The following is an 18,719-nucleotide window of genomic DNA, read 5'->3' on the forward strand; positions in this document are numbered from 1 at the left end:
ACAGGATGCAACTTCAGTTTTAGAGTTTGGTTAATTATTTTTTTAATCACATAAATTTACCAGATGGATGCAAAGATTTCCAAAAGGAAAAAGTACTAGTCGACTTAAAGACGTACAAAAGGAAAAAGTAGTAGTCTAGAGAGGAATTAGAATTCCTCTAGATGAAAATTTTAAACTTATTTATTTTCAATGTTTGTAATTCATAAAAGATAATCCAGTGTCAAGTTTCTATATCTACTAGTCTGATCATAAATTTTGCAAAGACATGAGCATATTCTTAAAACTTTCCTGCATTGGCTCAATGGCAGTGTTCTTACTTGGCTAATACTACAAGAGATTTAACACAACACCATGAATAGAGATGCACTTAAAGCTATTTGTCTTAATTAAATTTTTTAGTTTACCTGGTCCTGGAAGTGACAAATAATAAAATTCCTATGCACAAAACTTTAAAAATTATTTCATTCAGTTGATAATTTTAAAATATTAAGCCATATTAAATGTCAAACAACAATTAATTATCTTCTGTTGATCTCAGGTGCCAAAGGGCAAGCAGAAACAGTAACATTGTTCTTACCATCTAAACAGCTGAGTGAAATTGAGGTAGGAAATTAAGGAAAGAAAGAAAAATCAAAAAGAGAAAAAACAAGTTATATATTAGGCTGAAGGCAGTAACGGGCAAAGTCCAGCACCAGGAAAAACCCTGATAACATTATCTTAGAAGCTGGAGCTCAGAGGACTGTATTCTGGATACTTTTCCAGCACTCCCTCAATGTAAGAGAGAAACATAAATTTTCCTTATACCCTTACCCCTATAATATGAGTAAGCTTAGGAATTTATAGGTATCTGTCTCCTGTATAACTTCATGTAGTCTGTTTTGTATCTAAATAACACAGGGAAGGCCATGAGAAATTTCTAAGCAGGCCAGAACTACAGAACCAAGGTGCCAGGGCAAAGGCCAAAAGATAAACCCATGCAAGACTCTGTCCAAACAAGCCTGAGTCCAAGACAAAGGACATCTGGCCTACATACCAAGAGTCATATATAAGCCTGTCACAATTGTGATTAACTGCTTTTGTTCTTGCTTCTGTAAACCTGCTTCCTGCTTCATGTTTTCACACCCTTGGATGCATACAAGGCACTTGGTCTCTGTCTGCTGCTCAGAATTTCTGGATATGAATCTACTGAGCTGATGTACACATTAAATAAATCCTCCTGTAACCTCATCAGTCTCTCTGGTTCCCTGATTTCCCACAGCCTTTTCTGGGGGCTCGTCCAGGACTGGAGATGGCCAATTTATTGTCTCTTTTGCCTGTGGGACTAGAACCCCAGGCTATGGGAAACCCGAGACCCTATGTGTGCCGATGGGAGAACTTCAGCCTGGAGAGGAGATTGGCTCTCCTGCATCCTGGTGCCCCTTTCCTTGACAGCACAATGGAACCTACAAAGGGGCTGCAGAATGATTACAGGAACAGTGCAGTTTCTTCAGAACCATGGTAAGGTTTTGGGGCCCAGGGGAGGACCCATCCTGTGAGGACAGTGGGGAGCCTGATCACATCCCAGGTTGTAATTACTAATACAACACAGAGTGGCTGGTGGTGGTGAGAGTGGCTCACCAATTCAGATGAAACGTACACCCCAACCAAAGAGTGGGAACTGGGAGTAAGGAGGTGTGTGAAAGTGTGAGAAAGAAATGGTCCTGGGAGGAACCAACACGGGAGTGACGTGGGGAGGCACAGATCTTTTAGAGTGAACTGTGTGCTTCGAAGTGAGTGTGGGTCCGACCAGGACTAGGAGAATCCACATATGGCTAATAGGAGCTGCCCTATGACTACAGCAGTTGTAGTGGGAATAAGGTACTCTCTTTGCTAAGCAGCACCTAAAACTCCTGTAATAGAAACTGGTCTGGTCAGTCTGGAACAAAAGAGAGAGTGTAGGTTATAAAGGCAGGAATGGGAGGAAAGCCGTCGAAACCCACCCTATTGGAATGTATGTTAAAGAATTTTAGGAAAGGTTTTGGAGGAGATTATGGAATTAAGTTGTTCCCCCTGTCGGGTGGTCAGCCATGGGAATAACAGACAGGGAAACAATTGGCCATGTACATAGAGTGGTGACCAGAATCGGAGGACTACCTGGACATCCAGACCAGTTTCCATACTTGGACTCCTGGTTGAATGTGGTCCAGACATGACCAAAATGGCTGCAGTTTTGTTTGGTAGATTGCTGTAAAACCTTAGTGGCATGGTCTGAGTCCAAAGTAATGAAAAAGTCTACACTACCAGGGTCCCTGGGGGAAAAGCAGCAGCAGGAGGGTAGCCAGGAAAAGCCAGTCCTACAAGCACCTCCAGAGGAGTTTCCTCCCGGCTATGTTCCAATATACTCATCCTTGTCAGGGCTAGGACAGAGTGCCTAGCAAATGGCCCTGGAAGAGTCAGGCTTGGAAGGGAGTTGGCCTCTAACATCACTCCACAAAGGAGAACCAGGGCCCCTGCCCATGAGAGTCAGGGAAGGAAACTAAGGTGAAGCTGTGAGCCACCTCTGATCTGGCCACACCTGAGTCTTTCAAATGCCCATTTGTGAAACTCAGGCACAAATCTATCATGCTAAACAGGGCCAAGTTCGGGGAGGGCAGCGAATTTTCGTCTACCAGTCTTTCTCCACTGTAGACCTCCTAAACTGCAAACAACATACTCCCTCCCACACAGAGAAGCCCAGGCCCGTATAAACTTGATGTGGTCCATCTTTTTGACTTATAACCCTATTTGGCCAGATTGCCCACAGGTCCAGAGGACCACTGGAAAGTGACCCAAGCGCCTCTCCAAATGGTTAGAGAGCAGTGCTACTGAGAACACAAATGACGTCAGGCAGTATGCTCAGGTGCAGTTCCCAGACACAGACCCTGAATGGGACCCAAATAAGGCAGAGGAGCATCAACATCTGCAAGGGCATTAAGAGATATCAACATCTGCAAGGTATCCCCACGTCACTCCTAAATAGGATAAAGGCTGGTGGGGAAAAGGCAATAAACATAGGGAGATTTCAGAGATACTTCAGAATGCCAATGACAGCTCAAGTCAATTCTATGAGAGGCTCAGTGAGGCATACTAGCTCTATACCCCATTTGACCCTGAGGCTGCTGAGAATCAGTGCATAGTAAATACATCATTTGTTGGTCAGGCCCAGGGAGATATTAAGCAAAAACTTCAGAAACTGGAAGGTTTTCACAGGCATGAATGCCACCCAGCTAATAGAAACAGCTACCAAGGTGTACATCAACTATGAGCAGGAGGAAAAGAAAGAGGCTGAATGCAGGCTTAACAGGCAGGCGGAACTGCTGGCGACAGCCCTTGTTGAAAGAGAGACTAGCATTGCGAGGGGTCGAGGACATGGTCGTGGGTGTGGAAGAGGTCAAGGTAGACAGAGGTTTGAGAGCCGACCAAGGATAGAGAGGGATCAGTGTACATGATGCAAAAAGAAAGGACACTGGAAAGATGAACGTCCAGAGAAGGATGAGGGCAGTAGGCACAGCAGAGAAGCCTGGCCGAAGCCTCTGGTTGCAAGCTGTTGCATCTTGGAAAAGCAGGATGCCGTCTTGATTAGCTGGGCAGAACCTGAAGGCTATGAGTACTGAGACAGACTGGGCTTCATCTTTTAAGACCCACAGGAGCCTACAGTCACAGTAGAAATCAGGGGCTAATAGATAGACTTCATGGTAGACCCCAGAGCAGAACACTCGGTGGTAATCTGACCCACTGCGCTGTTATCTAAAAATTATACAACTATTATTGGTGCAACTAGAGTTTTAGAGAAAAGGCCTTTTTTGCCAGTTAAGGAGGCGTGTTATTGGAGCATGAGAGGTCCAGCATGAATTCTTATACCTCCGAAACTGCCCAGTCCCTTTATTAGGAAAAGACTTCCTCCAAAAATTGCAGGCACAAATCACCTTTGGAAACATGACTTTAGATCTAAGCCAGTCTAAGGCTATGGTGTTAACCCTTACCCTCCCAAGGGCCAAGGAATGGAGACTGTATGTGGAAGCACCACCTGAGCCAGGAATTCCTGAAATGTTTGAATTACTTTCTAAAGTTCCTGGAGTATGGGCAGAAGATAACCCACCTGGGTTAGTGGTAAATCAGGCACCGGTGTTAGCGTAATTAAAACCAGGACTATCTCCGGTATGGGTTTGTCAATACCCATTATTTAATGAGGCCATACAGGGTATTCAAAAGCATACTGACAGGCTTTTCAAGCATGGCATTATAGTTAAATGTAAATCGCCTTGGAACACTCCTCTTCTGCCAGTGCAACAGCTGTCTGGTGAATATAGGCGAGTGCAGGATTTGAGTGCTGTAAACCAGGCCGCAGTGACTATCCACCCAGTGGTAGTGCGCAACCCATATACATTAATGGGACTCATTCCAGCAAGTGCTGCCTAGTTTACTTGCCTAGACTTAAACAATGCATTCTTTTGTCTCCCACTGGCGCCAGTAATCCAGCCTATCTTTGCTTTTCATTAGGGAGAGACACAGTACACTTGGACGAGGTTCCCACAGGGATTTAAGAACTCCCCCACAGTTTTTGAAGAAGTGCTAGCATCAGGCCTCAGGGCTTTCACCCTGCCAAATGACAAGTGCATCCTGCTCCAGTACATAGATGACCTCCTATTCGCAGCGCCTACTCCAGAGGTCTGCCTACAAGGCACCGAGGACCTCCTCCACCTTTTCTGGAAAGCAGGATATAACATATCTAGGAAAAAGGCACAGATCTGTTCAAAGAAAGTCAAATCTCTAGGCTTCCTGGTGAGCCAAAGGAAATGTGAACTTGGCAGTGAACGAAAGCAGGCTGTGTGTGCACTTCCCACCCCAACCGCCCAGCACCAAATAAGGTAGTTTTTAGGGACAGCGGGTTTCTGTCGCATCTGGATTCCAAATTTTTTGCTCATGGCAAAACCGCTATATGAAGTCACAAAGTGGGGTAAAAAGGAGATCCTCCTTTGCAGAACTGACCAGGAGAGGGTCTTCAAGGAGATTAAGAAGGCCTTGATTCAGGGCCTGGTTTGGGGACTGCCAGATCAGACTAAGTCTTTCTTCCTCTATATCCATGAACATAGAGGAATGGCAATAGGGATCCTGACTCAAATGTTAGGATCATGGCAGTGATCAGAGTTATCAAAGTAATTAGACCTGTGGCACTGGGCTGGCCCCCCTGTTTTAAGGCATTAGCAGCCACAGCACTGCTGGCACAGGAGGCCCAGAAATTGACCTTAGGACAGCAACTGATCATTCCAGTGCCACACTCAGTTATAACGCTCATGGACCAGAGGGGGCAGGGGACACCACTGGCTGTCAAACGGAAGAATGACCAGATATCAAGGGCTCTTATGTAAAAATCCTCACATAACCTTAGAGACTGTCAATACTCTAAACCCAGCCACTCTGCTACCCGTAGAACAGCTGAGAGATCTCCTTCCAGAGCATAACCTCGTCGACATTGTAGATGAGGTATTTTCTAGCCAAAAGGACTTAACAGACCAGCCCCTCAGAAATCCAGATGTTGAATACTTTACAGATGGAAGTAGTTTCATAAAAGAAGGGATCCAGTATGCAGGGTATGCAGTAGTGACATGGGACTCAGTGGTAGAGGCCCAGCCTCTACCAGCCATGACATCAGCTAAGAAGGCAGCATTGAGAGCTCTAACAAGACCTTTGTCAACAGCCAAAGGAAAACAGTCAACATTTATACTGACTCTAAATATGCCTTTGCCACACTGCATGTCCATGAAGCTATATATAAAGAAACAGGTCTTTTGACTGCAAGAGGGAAGAATATGAAATATAAGGAGGCACTCCTACAGCTTTTAGATGCCACGTGGGCTCCAGAAAGAGTGGCTGTCACTCAAAGGACATCAGGCAGCAGGGACTTCTGAAGTGAAAGGAAACAGGAAGGCAGGCAGAGAGGCAAAACAGGCAACAATGAAAGCCCTGCCTCCTAAAGAGGAATCCCAGGCTATGGCTGTCCTCTGGGAGGTTCCCCTCCCAGAGACCCCTAACTACACTCCATATGGAAAGGCTTGGTTTGCCCCGGAAAATGGGGACTACAGTACGTTGAAGGAGGATGGTGGAAGTTCTCCGACGGGAGGCTAGCCATACCTGAAATGGTGGCCCCCAGGTTTGTAAAGCCGTTCCATCAAGGAACACACATGGGAAAAGCAGCATTAGAGATATTGCTAGGATGGTATTTTTGTGTGCTGTGACTCACTGTCATCACTCCAGCTGTTTGTCAGCAATGCCTGACCTGTGCTCAAAACAACCCATGACAAAGGCCAACCCGGCCCCCAGGAATTCAGCACATCAGAGCAACACCCGACATGAACCTGCTTGGACTTTCCCGAATTGCCCTGGGCTGGAAGCAGCTGGCACATGTTGTTGTTCTGGTCTGCACTTTTTCAGGATGGGTACAGGCTTCCTCCACCTGGACAGAGAAGGCAAGAGAGGTGACCAAGGTGTTGCTAAGAGACATTGTCCCCAGATTTGGACTAGGGTCAGTTATTGGACTGGCATTTGTGGCCAAAATAGTTCAGGACTTAACTTGCCTATTAAAGATAAAACGGAAGTTGCAGACCGAGCTCAGAAAAGGTGGAGCGCATGGACCAGACACTCAAACAGCTGCTGAAGAAATTTTGTCAAGAAACTCATCTATGGTGGGATCAAGTCTTGCCTATGGTCCTCCTCCAAGTCAGGTGCACCCCCACAAAACAGACTGGGTATTCACCCTATGGGATTTTGTTTGGCAGGCTACCCCCAGTTATAAGTCAAATTAAAGGTGATCTCCAAGAGCTAGAACTAACTTTAAGAAGGCAAACGCAAGCTTTAGGCACGGCCATGCAAAAAGTGCACGGCTGGGTGCGAGAAAGGATGCCTGTAACTCTAACAGATCCAGCACACCCTTTCAAATCTTAGGTTTGGGTTAAGAAACAGAACCCAATTTCTCTAGGACCCACGTGGGATGGGCCCCATACTGTAATCTTGTCCACTCCCACTGTTGTTAAAGTTGCAGGTATCGCGCATTGGATCCACCACAGTTGGCTGAAGCTGGCAGTCCACGACCAGTGGATCAAGACCATCTGACCTGACTGATCCTGCAACGAGACCGTGTTACCAGTGGGGATGACAACAGAGGGCTCTCGCCACTTTGGAGCCTGGCAAATCTACGCATGGCAGAAGCTTGAGGAAAACTGCAAACCCTGCTCTAGTCACACAACTGGAAGCTCACTAGTCTATACATGGTCGTAGCTTCAGGAGTCATCGAAAGTAAAGGTAGATAGAAGTTTTAAGTTTTCTTGCTATCTCAGTGCTATTAATTGTTCTATTTCTATATTGATTACATTTGAGAAAATGAAGAATAATGTGAAATGCTGAGGTGTGACTTGTAACTTTGACTCTGCTGAGATGAAACTTGTAACTTTGGCTCTGCTGAGCTGCAATTTGTAACTTTGGCTTTGCTGAACTGTTCTGGCAAAAACAGGAACTCTGTGAAAGGGACTAACCACATAGCTTGACTGCCAGAGAGAGATGACAGCCCGTAATAGGCTTCTCATTGCAGAGAGCCTATTATCAGATGTGTAATGGAGAGGCTTATTACCTAAATTCCTTTCCCAGGAAAGGCATATTGATTATGGCCTTGGAAAGGGAATGCGACCCTTATGGAGAGCCTATAAACGGATGCATGAGGCGCATCTGTCTCTGTGATTAAGATAAGGATATAAAAGTCTTTCTTCTCCCACTGCTCCTTCAGGCCTACGTGGAGGCCCCCTCCTCTTGCAGTTTTTGTGGTCAGGCTGGTTGTCCGGCATCATATCCTGTTCCTCCTGCAGCTGTCAGCCCAATGTGTTCTTGCTGATAATCATAAGTTTAAGTTTAACCTATATTCTTGCTAAGGTGTATGATTTCTATGCTGACATACAGAAAAGTTATCTTTACATTGTTCTGCTTTTATAATACCACACTGTGATTTTTGTGCACCAGTTTTTGTAAATGTATTCTTTTTATATAATTATCACTGAAACTTTGTGTAACCTCGCTCCCCCTCCTCTATTGAAAGGGCATAATAAAAAAACTGAGGTTTTCAGGGGAATGTCAGACATCCACAGAGCTGCATTATGTGGTGTCTCCCCTGGGCCCAGTTTTAAAGAAAACTTTGTCTTTTTTTTTTTTTTTTTTTTTTTTTCCACTGACCACTCGATCACTTTGAGAGATCTTAAACCCATGTTGATATATTGGGAGCTGATCTTACTAACAGAAAAACTTTACGGTGAGGCAAAAATAAGCAAGGTAAAGATACCACCAGATTGCTACACTACAACCTATTTTCTCACTTCCCTTCTTTAAAACATTCCTGGTACCAACTTGAAGTACTCAATAGCTGGCAAGCACCCTCTGGCCTCTTTTGGATCTGTGGGCAACGAACTTATCAGCAGTTACCTACTAATTAGACAGGGGCCTGCATACTAGAGATAATCAGACCGTCTTTCTTCTTACTCCTACTGCAACAAGGGGACACTTTCCCATTTATGATGAAATCAAAGAAAGAAACAAGAGAGATGTAGACATCAGAAGGGACATAGAAATAGGAGATTGGAAAGACACTAATTGGCTCCCTGAAAAAATTATTCAATATTATGGGCCAGCTACCTGGGCACAAGATGGGTCATGAGGTTGCCGTACCCCTATTTACCTGCTTATCCACATCATAAGGTTGCAAGTGGTACTTGAAATCATTACTAATGATAACAGCAAATGCTTAAGATCTGTTGGCCCAGCAGTCCACAAAGATGAGAAATGCTATTTACCAGAATGGTCTACCTTTGGACCATCTCCTTGCCCAGGAAGGAGGAGTATGTGGAAAGTTCAACTTAACTAATTGCTGCCTAGAAGTTGATGATAATGGAAAGGCCATCATGGAAATAACTGCAAAAATGCAAAAGTTGGCTCATGTCACAGTTCAAACTTGGAAATCTGGATGGCCTCCAGATCTCCTCTAGGAGGCTGGTTTTCTTCCTCTGGTACTTTAAAAACATTAATAGGAGTGGTGCTGGCTGTATTAGGAGTTTGCTTAATACTCCCTTGCCTCTTTCCCTTTATTATTAGAAGTATTCAATCTACCGTAGAAGTCTTGGTGGACAAAACAACCTCCACCAGACCAATGACTAAGTATTAATTCTTGCTGAATACAGAAGATCTGCCCCATCACGCAGAGCTGAATGTTAGTGACGCTTTCTGTTAGGTTCTATTCACAGGAAACATCAAAAGGGGGAAATGAGGTGGGAAATTAAGGAAAGAAAGAAAAGTCAAAAAGAGAAAAAACAAGATTTCTGTATTAGACTGAAGACAGTTAACAGGTGAAGCCCAGGCCCAGAAAAAAACATTAATAATGTTATCTTAGAAATCAGAGCTCAGAGGAATGTACTCTGGACATTTTTCCAGCACTCCGTCAGCATAAAGAGGGAAACACAAATTTTCCTTATACCCCTGCCCCTATGCTATGAGTAAGCTTAGGGATTTATAGGTATCTGTCTCCTGCATAACTTCATGTAGTCTGTTTTGTATCTAAGTAACACAATGAAAGTCACAAGAAATGTCTAAGCAGGCCAGAACTATACCACCAAGGTATCCAGACAAAGACCAAAAGATAAACCCACAAGACTCTGTCCCAACCAGCCTAAGTCCAAGATAAAGGACACCTGGCCCACATACCAAGAGTCATGTGTAAGCCTGTCACAGTTTTTATTAAATGCTTCTGTTCTCACTTCTGTAAACCTGCTTTCTTATTCACGTCTTCACACCCTTGGATACATAAAAGGCACTTGCTCTCTGTCCATTGCTAGAGTTTCTGTATGCGAATCCACCGAGCCAGTGTACGTTTTAAATAAATCCTCCCGTAACCTTATCGGTCTCTCTGGTTCCCTGATTTCCTGCAACAGAGTAAGACTTTACAAGCACCATGTGAGCTTCCTCCTAAGTTGGGTATGTTAAGGAAAGAGATCCCACTTCTAAAGAACTATGCTTAGTTTTTAATAAGTGGGTGCTGACTCATTCCTCTGAATGGAGCCTGGAGAAACTACAGAATCAAGAGTTTGCCTGGGACTATTAGGAAAGATTGTCACACATTGGTTTGAGGGTTGAGCTGGGCAGTGGTGTCATGGCAGCAGCAGTGGCTGGGGCCCAAAGAGAAATGGTAGTTTGGAGAAAAGTTAGTAAGTTCTGATCTGTCTTTGTACCTCAATGCCTAGGGAAAATTATTACTTCCCCCATCACTGAAGAAATTCACAGCAATTGCCAGACTCTTGAGGTTAGTAAGGCAAACAGGGGCAATTGCTCCAAAAATTTACCTGAGAGGTTTATATAGAGACATGCAAAGGATGTTCACTGCAGCATTGTGTGGGCACAAGGGTGTTACCCAGACTGCAATAATAGAGGTACCCCTAGGATATATTATACAGCAGCTAGGGTTTGCTTTTTACCGAAACATAGTACCTCGTGTTAAAAAATAAATCAATAAAGTGTAATTTTGACCAGCAAGTGGTTGAAAAGGGAACTGTAGATATGTTTGTCTACAGTGTTTGAAGTGAGTTGTAACAACACAAAAGACTTAATCCAGATATCATCTCTGGATCATTCTATCATTTGGATGAATCTGAGAAATCCAACTTTCCTTTAACAAAGGAGACCTAGAAAAAAATAGCTTCTGACCAGATCCAGTTATAATTGTTATCATTATATATTTTTCAAAGAAAATGAGAATATTCTGAGACTCTAAAAGATCACTATGATTTTAAAGGTTGTCTGACAATTTTCCTAATCAGTATTGCTGTGTCCCACATTCTGTTTTCATCTCACCAAAAAAATTATTTTAATTAAATTATACGTATATAATTTTACAAGTAATGATCAATTTAATGAATACATTGACAATGGCTAAGTTCAAGGACTTTAGAAAATATTCTTATTAAAATATATTTATTTCATTGGATGTACATCATTATGAGTATTTTATAGTAAGTTAATGAATAAAGATGAGTTATTTTTTTTACAAGGTAAATAGTAGCCATAAATAGAGTCATCTGTCAACACAGAATTCCTACTCTGACCTAGTCTCTGATGCTGCCTGAACTACCACACATTTTTAAAAACTGCTTATGCTGGAGACATTCATATAGATCTGGGAATTACTTATGTTACCTTCAACTTAGGACAAAACTAAGCCTAACCATGCATAGTCATACTTGAGGCTACACGGGCTGGTTGAGTCAGACATGACATTTGATTTTAGTAACAACCTCCTATTTGAAATTCTGTTTTTATCATTTCTCTCTGCTCCAATGTATTTCTCATTTTGTAGTCATAATAATATTTTTAAACACCAATTATACATCATTCCATTCCTCTAAATGCTCAGCCATATTCTATATATTGCATACAGTACCTCCCATGCTGGCTACAGAATCTCTTAATACCCCACCCTCCCAACTATTCAGTCATTTGTCCTATGATTTCCAAATACTGCTCTCTGCCCCACAGTCCATTTCCAACTTAAAGCCTTACCTCATGTTTTTCATGCTACTTTCCCCTTCCCAAGCTATTTAGTTGAATTCCAATTTCTTTAAAAGTGTGTCAGTATTACTTAAGCATTCATGTATCTGATTCTTGTAGCACTTATTTTCTTGTCTGTTTTTTAGCATCTAATTATATACTTCTGTATCTTGCTAATTATTATTTCAAAGTTTAATCGGGTTTCTAAAAGTAGGCATTTAGATGATAATTACTGTTGTACATAAGTAAGACCTTACTCTTTCCCAGCTAGCAGAGTGTTTTGCTCATATCAGGCCCTTTTTATCTGTTAAATGAAGAGTGTTGAGATAGCAAGTTCAAGGGCAGTGATCTCAGCAGAATCAAAAGTAATGTTGGATCTCTTGGTTACATAAGTCCAAGAAATGTGCAATATACAACACCTACTGGTTTTTTATCTGTGATGACATCAGGCAATATATACCAGCAGGAAACGACTTGAATTTGTGGTCAAGCCATGTCTTCAGTATTTTGACAAAACTCTATTTTCCATTGTGTATTGTTCTTAGTATGTCTTCCTCTAATATTTCAGCATATGTAATAGTGGCTGTATCTCCCTTTGCCTTTTTGGAAAAATAAGTTTCAAAATGTGCCTAAAAACTACCACTAATGTTTTAAATCACAGATTTTATACTTCCAAAAACTGTGTAGGTTTTTATTTTTATTTTTTGCCTTGTGATTTATTTGAAAGACTGTGATTATCCAGCTATCTTTATGGAAATGTCTTTGAAATTTATAACCAAAGCGAGTTTCCAAAATATGCAAGGTAAAATGAATCCTATATTATCATCACAATTCATTTTGGATGGCAAGTAATACCCACTGTATTCACTAACCTTAGCTCCAAATTGAATTTCCACCAAAATAAATCTACATTCAAAGGATGATTTAACATTATAGATAATTTTTTAAATTGCTTAGATATTGAAGGCAATTACAAAGATGGAATTTTGAAAAGAAAAAGAAATGAAAAAGACAAATCTGGTTTCCAAAGGAGATAATTTTGAAGATTATGAAAGAACAACCCCTTGAAAGGACTCCCTATTTAATAAATGGTGCTGGGAAAACTGGCTAGCCATATATAGAAAACTCAAACTGGATCCCTTCCTTATATGCTATACAAAAATTAATTCAAGATGCATTAAATATTTAAATGTAAAACCCAAAACTATGAAAACACAGAAGAAAATCTAGACAATACCATTCAGGACATAGGCACAGGTAAAGATTGCATGATGAAATCGCCAAAAGCAATTGCAACAAAAGCAAAAGTTGATAAATGGGATCTAATTAAACTAAAGAGCTTCTGCACAGCAAATGACACTATCATCAGGGTGAACAGACAACCTACAGAATGGGAGAAAATTTTTTGCTATCTATTCATCTGACAAAAGCCTAACATCCAGAATCTACAAAGAACATAAATAAATTCACAAGATAAAAAGCAACCTTGCTGGGTGCGGTGGCTCACACCTGTAATCCCAGCACTTTGGGAGGCCAAGGCAGGCAGATCACCTGAGGTTGAGAGTTTGAGACCAACCTGACCAACGTGGAGAAACACTGTCTCTACTAAAAATGCAAAATTAGCCAAGTGTTGTGGCAGCAGCCTGTAATTCCAGCTACTCAGGAGGCTGAAGCAGGAGAATTACTTGAACCTGGGAGGCAGAGGTCGTGGTGAGCCAAGATCGCATCATTGCACTCTAGCCTGTACAACAACAGCAAAACGGTCTCAAAAAAAGCAAAATCATTAAAAAGTGGGCAAAGGATATGAACAGACACTTCTCAAAAGAAGACATACAGATAGCCAACAAACATATGAAACACATGAAAAAAAGCTCAGCATCACTTATCATTAGAGAAATGCAAATCAAAACCCCATGAGATACCATCTTGTGCCAGTCATTATGACAATTATTAAAAAGTCAAGAAACAACAGATGCTGAGGATTTTGTGGAGAAATATTAATACTTTTAAACTGTTGGTGGGAGTGTAAATTAGTTCAACCATTGTAGTACACAGTGTGGCTTTTCCTCAAAGATGTAGAACCAGAAATATCATTTGACCCAGCAATCCCATTACTGGGCATATACCCAAAAGAAAAAAAAAATTATTCTACTATAAAGATACATGCATGCGTATGTTCATTGCAGCACTAGTCACAATAGAAATACTTGGAATTTACCCAAAGGCACATCAATGATAGACTGGATAAAGAAAATGTGGTACATATACACCATGGAATACTACTCATCCATAAAAAGGTACGAGATCATGTTTTTTGCACGGACATGAAGCTGGAAGCCATTATCCTCAGCAAACTAATGCAGGAATGGAAAATCAAACACCTCATGTTCTCACTTGTAAGTGGGAGCTGGCCAATGAGAACACATGGACACAGGGAGGGCAGCAACAGTCACTGGGGCCTTCTGGGGGAGGGTGGAGGAAAAGAACATGAGGGAAAAAAGCTAATGAATGCTGGGCTTAATACCCAGGTGATGAGTTGTTAGGTGCAGCAAACCATTATAGCACACCTTTACCTATGGAACAAACCTGCACATCCTGCACATATACCCTGGAATTTAAAAAAAAAAAAGACTATCTCAAAAGTTTATAATTTCTTCACTTCCACTACCTATTATTAAAATAAGTTGACAGTTAATGAACAAAACGAAAACCTCTGCACTCTTTAATATGCATGTCTTAGGTTACTACTAACTCTATTTCAATGATTTTACTGAATATATGTATTTTCAGATGGATTACTCTTTGCTCATTTTCTGTTGACTTTTAATCATTCTTTATATATGAAGGACATTAATATATTTGCCATTTTAGGTGTTTAAAATATGTTTTCATCATTTGAAATTTGATTTTGTGATATTTTTGGTGAACACATTTTTACATGATTAAAGCATATTATTTAGTATACGTGCCTTCTTCTTCATAAAATATTACAAAATACATTTTGTGAATTTAAGAAAAAGAACACTCCCTTAAATGTATAAATTCTTGTATGTTTGTTAATATCACTGTTACATTCTACCATGTACACTATGAATGTGTGTGTTTTAGTTAAACATTTACTAGATATCACCCTTAGGGACCATGATGGGGATATAAATAGAAATGAAATAAAATAAGACACATCACGTAGCATACAGCAAGTCAGGAAGACATAAATATGATTGTTTATAATAAATCATAAGTGCTATTCAATATGGGGAGTTCTAATGTTTGGTTTGTCATTATCTTTAGCAGATGAGGAAAGAAGAAGAGTGTCAAACTTTTTAACTATCGAAAGTGCTCTATTAAGAAAGCAAAAGAGAGAAGATCCAAGATGGCCAATTAGACACAACTCTAGCACACAACACTCAGTCAAGAGAGAGGCAGAAATCCAGAGATCTCCCATCTCCAACTGAGGTACCAGGTGCATTTCAATGGGTCTGGTCCAATGGTGAGCAAAGCCCACTCAGGGCAGACTGAGGCAGGGAGGAGTGCTGCTTCACCCATAAAGTTCATCTAACCCGTGAGTCGGAGGCTCCCCTTCTGGCACTCTGGTCCAGATACAGCGCTTCCCCCAAAGCCTCAGTAATACACAGAATAGGGGATATTTGCCAGTCAAGTGCCAGGAATTAGAAGTGCAGATTTGTATAAGAGCCTGCAGACTGAGCTATCACCCCCTCCCCAAGCCTAGCAAGGCAGTCCAAATTTCAAATTCAAGAAATACAGAGAACTCTACAAAGATATTCTTCAAGAAGAGCAATTCCAAGACACATAATCATCAGATTCACCAGGGTTGAAATGAAGGAAAACATGCTAAGGGCAGCCAGAGAGAAAGGTCAGTCACCCACAGAGGGAAGCCAATCAGACTCACAGCAGAACTCTGTGTAGAAACCCTATTCAACATCCTTAAAGAAAAGAACTTTCAACCCAGATTCCCATATCCAGCCAAACTAAGCTTTGTAAGTGAAGGAGAAATAAAATTCTTTACAGACAAGCAGTAATTGAGAGATTTTGTCACCACTAGATCTGCCCTATAAGAGCTCCTGAAAGAAACACTAAGCAGGGAAAGGAAAAAGTACCAGTCACTGCAAAAGCAAACCAGTTGGCAAAGACCAAAAATGCCATGAAGAAAATGAGTCAACTAATGGGAAAGAAAACCAGCCAGTAACAAATGGCAGGATCAAATTCACACATAACAATATTAACATTGAATGTAAACGGCCTAAATGCCCCAGTCAAAAGACACAGACTGGCAAACTGAATAAAAAGTCAGAACCCATCAGTGTGCTGTATTCAGGAAACCCATCTCACATATAAAGACACACATAGACTCAAAATAAAGGGATGGAAGAAGATTTACCAAGCAAATAGAGAACAAAAAAGCGCAGGGGTTGCAATCCTAGTCTCTGACAAAATGAACTTTAAACCAACAAACATCAAAAGAGAAAAAGAAGGACCCTGCGTAATGGTAAAAGGATCAATGCAACAGGAAGAGCTAAGTATCCTAAATATATACACGCCCAACACAGAAGCACCCAGATACATAAAGCAAGTTCTTAACCACCTAAAATGAGATTTAGACTCCCACACAATAATAGTGGGAGACTTCAACACTCCACTGTCAATATTAGATCAATGAGACAGAAAATTAACAAGGCTATCCAGGACTTGAATGCAGAGCTGAACCAAGTGGACCTAATAGACATATACAGAATGCTCCGCCACAAATCCACAGAATATACATTTTCTCAGCACCACATTGCACTTACTCTAAAATTGACCACATCATTGGAAGCAAATCACTCCTCAGCAAATGCAAAAGAAGAGAAATCAGAAATCATAACAAACAGTCTATCAGACCACAGCACAATCAGACTAGAACCCGGGATCAAGAAACACACTCAAACCCTCACAACTACTTGGAAACTGAGCAACTTGCTTCAGAGTGTTGACTGGATAAACAATGAAATGAAGGCCGAAATAAAGATGTTCTTCAAAACTAACCAGAATGAAGACACAATTTACCAGAATCTCTGGGACACTTTTAAAGCAGTGTCGAGAGAGAAATTTATAGCAATAAATGCCCACGAGAAAAGAAAGGTCTAAAATCGACACCCTATCAACAAAATTGAAAGAGCTAGAGGAGCAAGATAAAAAAAAAAAAAAAAAAAAAAAAAACTCAAAAGCTAGCAGAAGACAAGAAATAACTCAAATCAAAGCAGAACTGAAGGAGCGCGAGACACAAAAAACCCTTCAAAAAATCAATAAATCCAGGAGCTGGTTTTTCGAAAAGATCAACAAAATAGACAGATGCAAGCCAGATTAATAAAAAAGAAAAGGGAGAAGAATCAAATAGATGCAATAAAAAATGATAAAGAGTATATCAGTGTTGATCCCACATAAATACAAACTACCATCAGAGATTACTACAAACAGCTCTACTCATATAAAACAGTAAACCAGGAAGAAATGGATAAATTCCTAGACACTTGTACTCTACCAAGACTAAACCAGGAGGAAGTTGAGACCCTTAATAGACCAATAACAAGGGCTGAAGTAGAGGCAGCAATCAATAGCCTACCAAGCAAAAAAAGTCCAGGTCCAGATGGGTTCACAGCCAAATTCTACCAGACATACAAAGAGGAGCTGGTTCCATTCCTTCTGTAACTGTATCAAACAATACAAAAGGAGGGAATCCTCGCTGAGTCATTTTATGAGACGAACATCATCCTGGTACCAAAACCAGGTGGAGACTCAACTAAAAAATAAAACTTCAGGCCAATATCCATGATGAATATCGAAGCAAAAATCTTCAATAAATTATTGACAAACAGATTGCAACAGCACTTCAAGAAGCTTATCCAACATGACCAGGTAGGCTTCATCCTGGGGATGCAAGGCTGGTTCAACATATGCAAATCCATAAATGTAATGGATCACATAAACAGAACCAAAGAAAAAACCACGTGATTATCTCAATAGATGCAGAGAAGATCTTTGATAAAATTCAACAGCTCTTCATGCTAAAAAAAACTCTCAATAAACTAGGTATTGATGGAAAGTATTATAAAAGCTATATATGATAAACCTACAGCCAATATCATACTGAACAGGAGAAAGCTGGAAGAATTCCCTTTGAAATCAGGCACTAGACAAGGATGCCCTGTCTCACCAGGCCTATTCAACATAGTATTGGAAGTTCTAGCTAGAGCAATTAGACAAGAAAAAGAAATAAAGGGTATTCAATTAGGAAAGGAAGAAATCAAACTGTCTCTATTTGCAGATGAAATGATTGTATATCTACAAGACCCCATCATCTCAGCCCAAAATCTTCTCAAACTGATAAGCAACTTCAGCAAAGTCTCAGGATAAAAAATCAATGTGCAGATATCACAGGCATTCCTATACACCAATAACAGACAAACAGAGAGCCAAATCAAGAACGAACTCCCATTCACAGTTACTACAAAGAGAATAAAATACCTAGGAATAATACTAACAAAGAATGTAAAGGATCTCTTCAAGAAGAACTACAAACCACTGCTCAATGAAATAAGAGAGGACACAAACAGATGGAGAAACATTCCATGCTCATGGTTAGGAAGAATCAATATTGTGAAAATGGCCATACTGCCCAAAGTAATCTATAGATTCAATGCTATCGCCATCAAGGTACCAAGGACCTTCTACACAGAACTGGAAAAAACACTTTAAACTTCATATGGAATCACAAAAGACCCCACATATCCAAGACAATCCCAAGCAAAAAGAACAAAGCCAGAAGCATCACACTGCCAGACTTCAAACTATACTACAAGCCTACAGTAATCAAAATAGCATGCTACTTGTACTAAAACAGAGATGAAGACCAATGGAATAGAACAGAGACCCCAAAAGAAACACCACACATCTACAACCATCTGATCTTTGACAAACCTGGCAAAGCAGGCAATGGGGAAAGGACTCCATGTTTAACAAATGGTTTTGGGAAAACTGGCTAGCCACCTGCAGAAAGCAGAAACTGGACCCCTACCTGTCACCTTACACTAAAATTACCTCTAGATAGATCAAAGATTTAAACATAAAACCTA

This window comes from Saimiri boliviensis, chromosome 1 (assembly GCF_048565385.1).
Source record: "Saimiri boliviensis isolate mSaiBol1 chromosome 1, mSaiBol1.pri, whole genome shotgun sequence".
In the NCBI taxonomy this organism is placed as follows: domain Eukaryota; kingdom Metazoa; phylum Chordata; class Mammalia; order Primates; family Cebidae; genus Saimiri; species Saimiri boliviensis.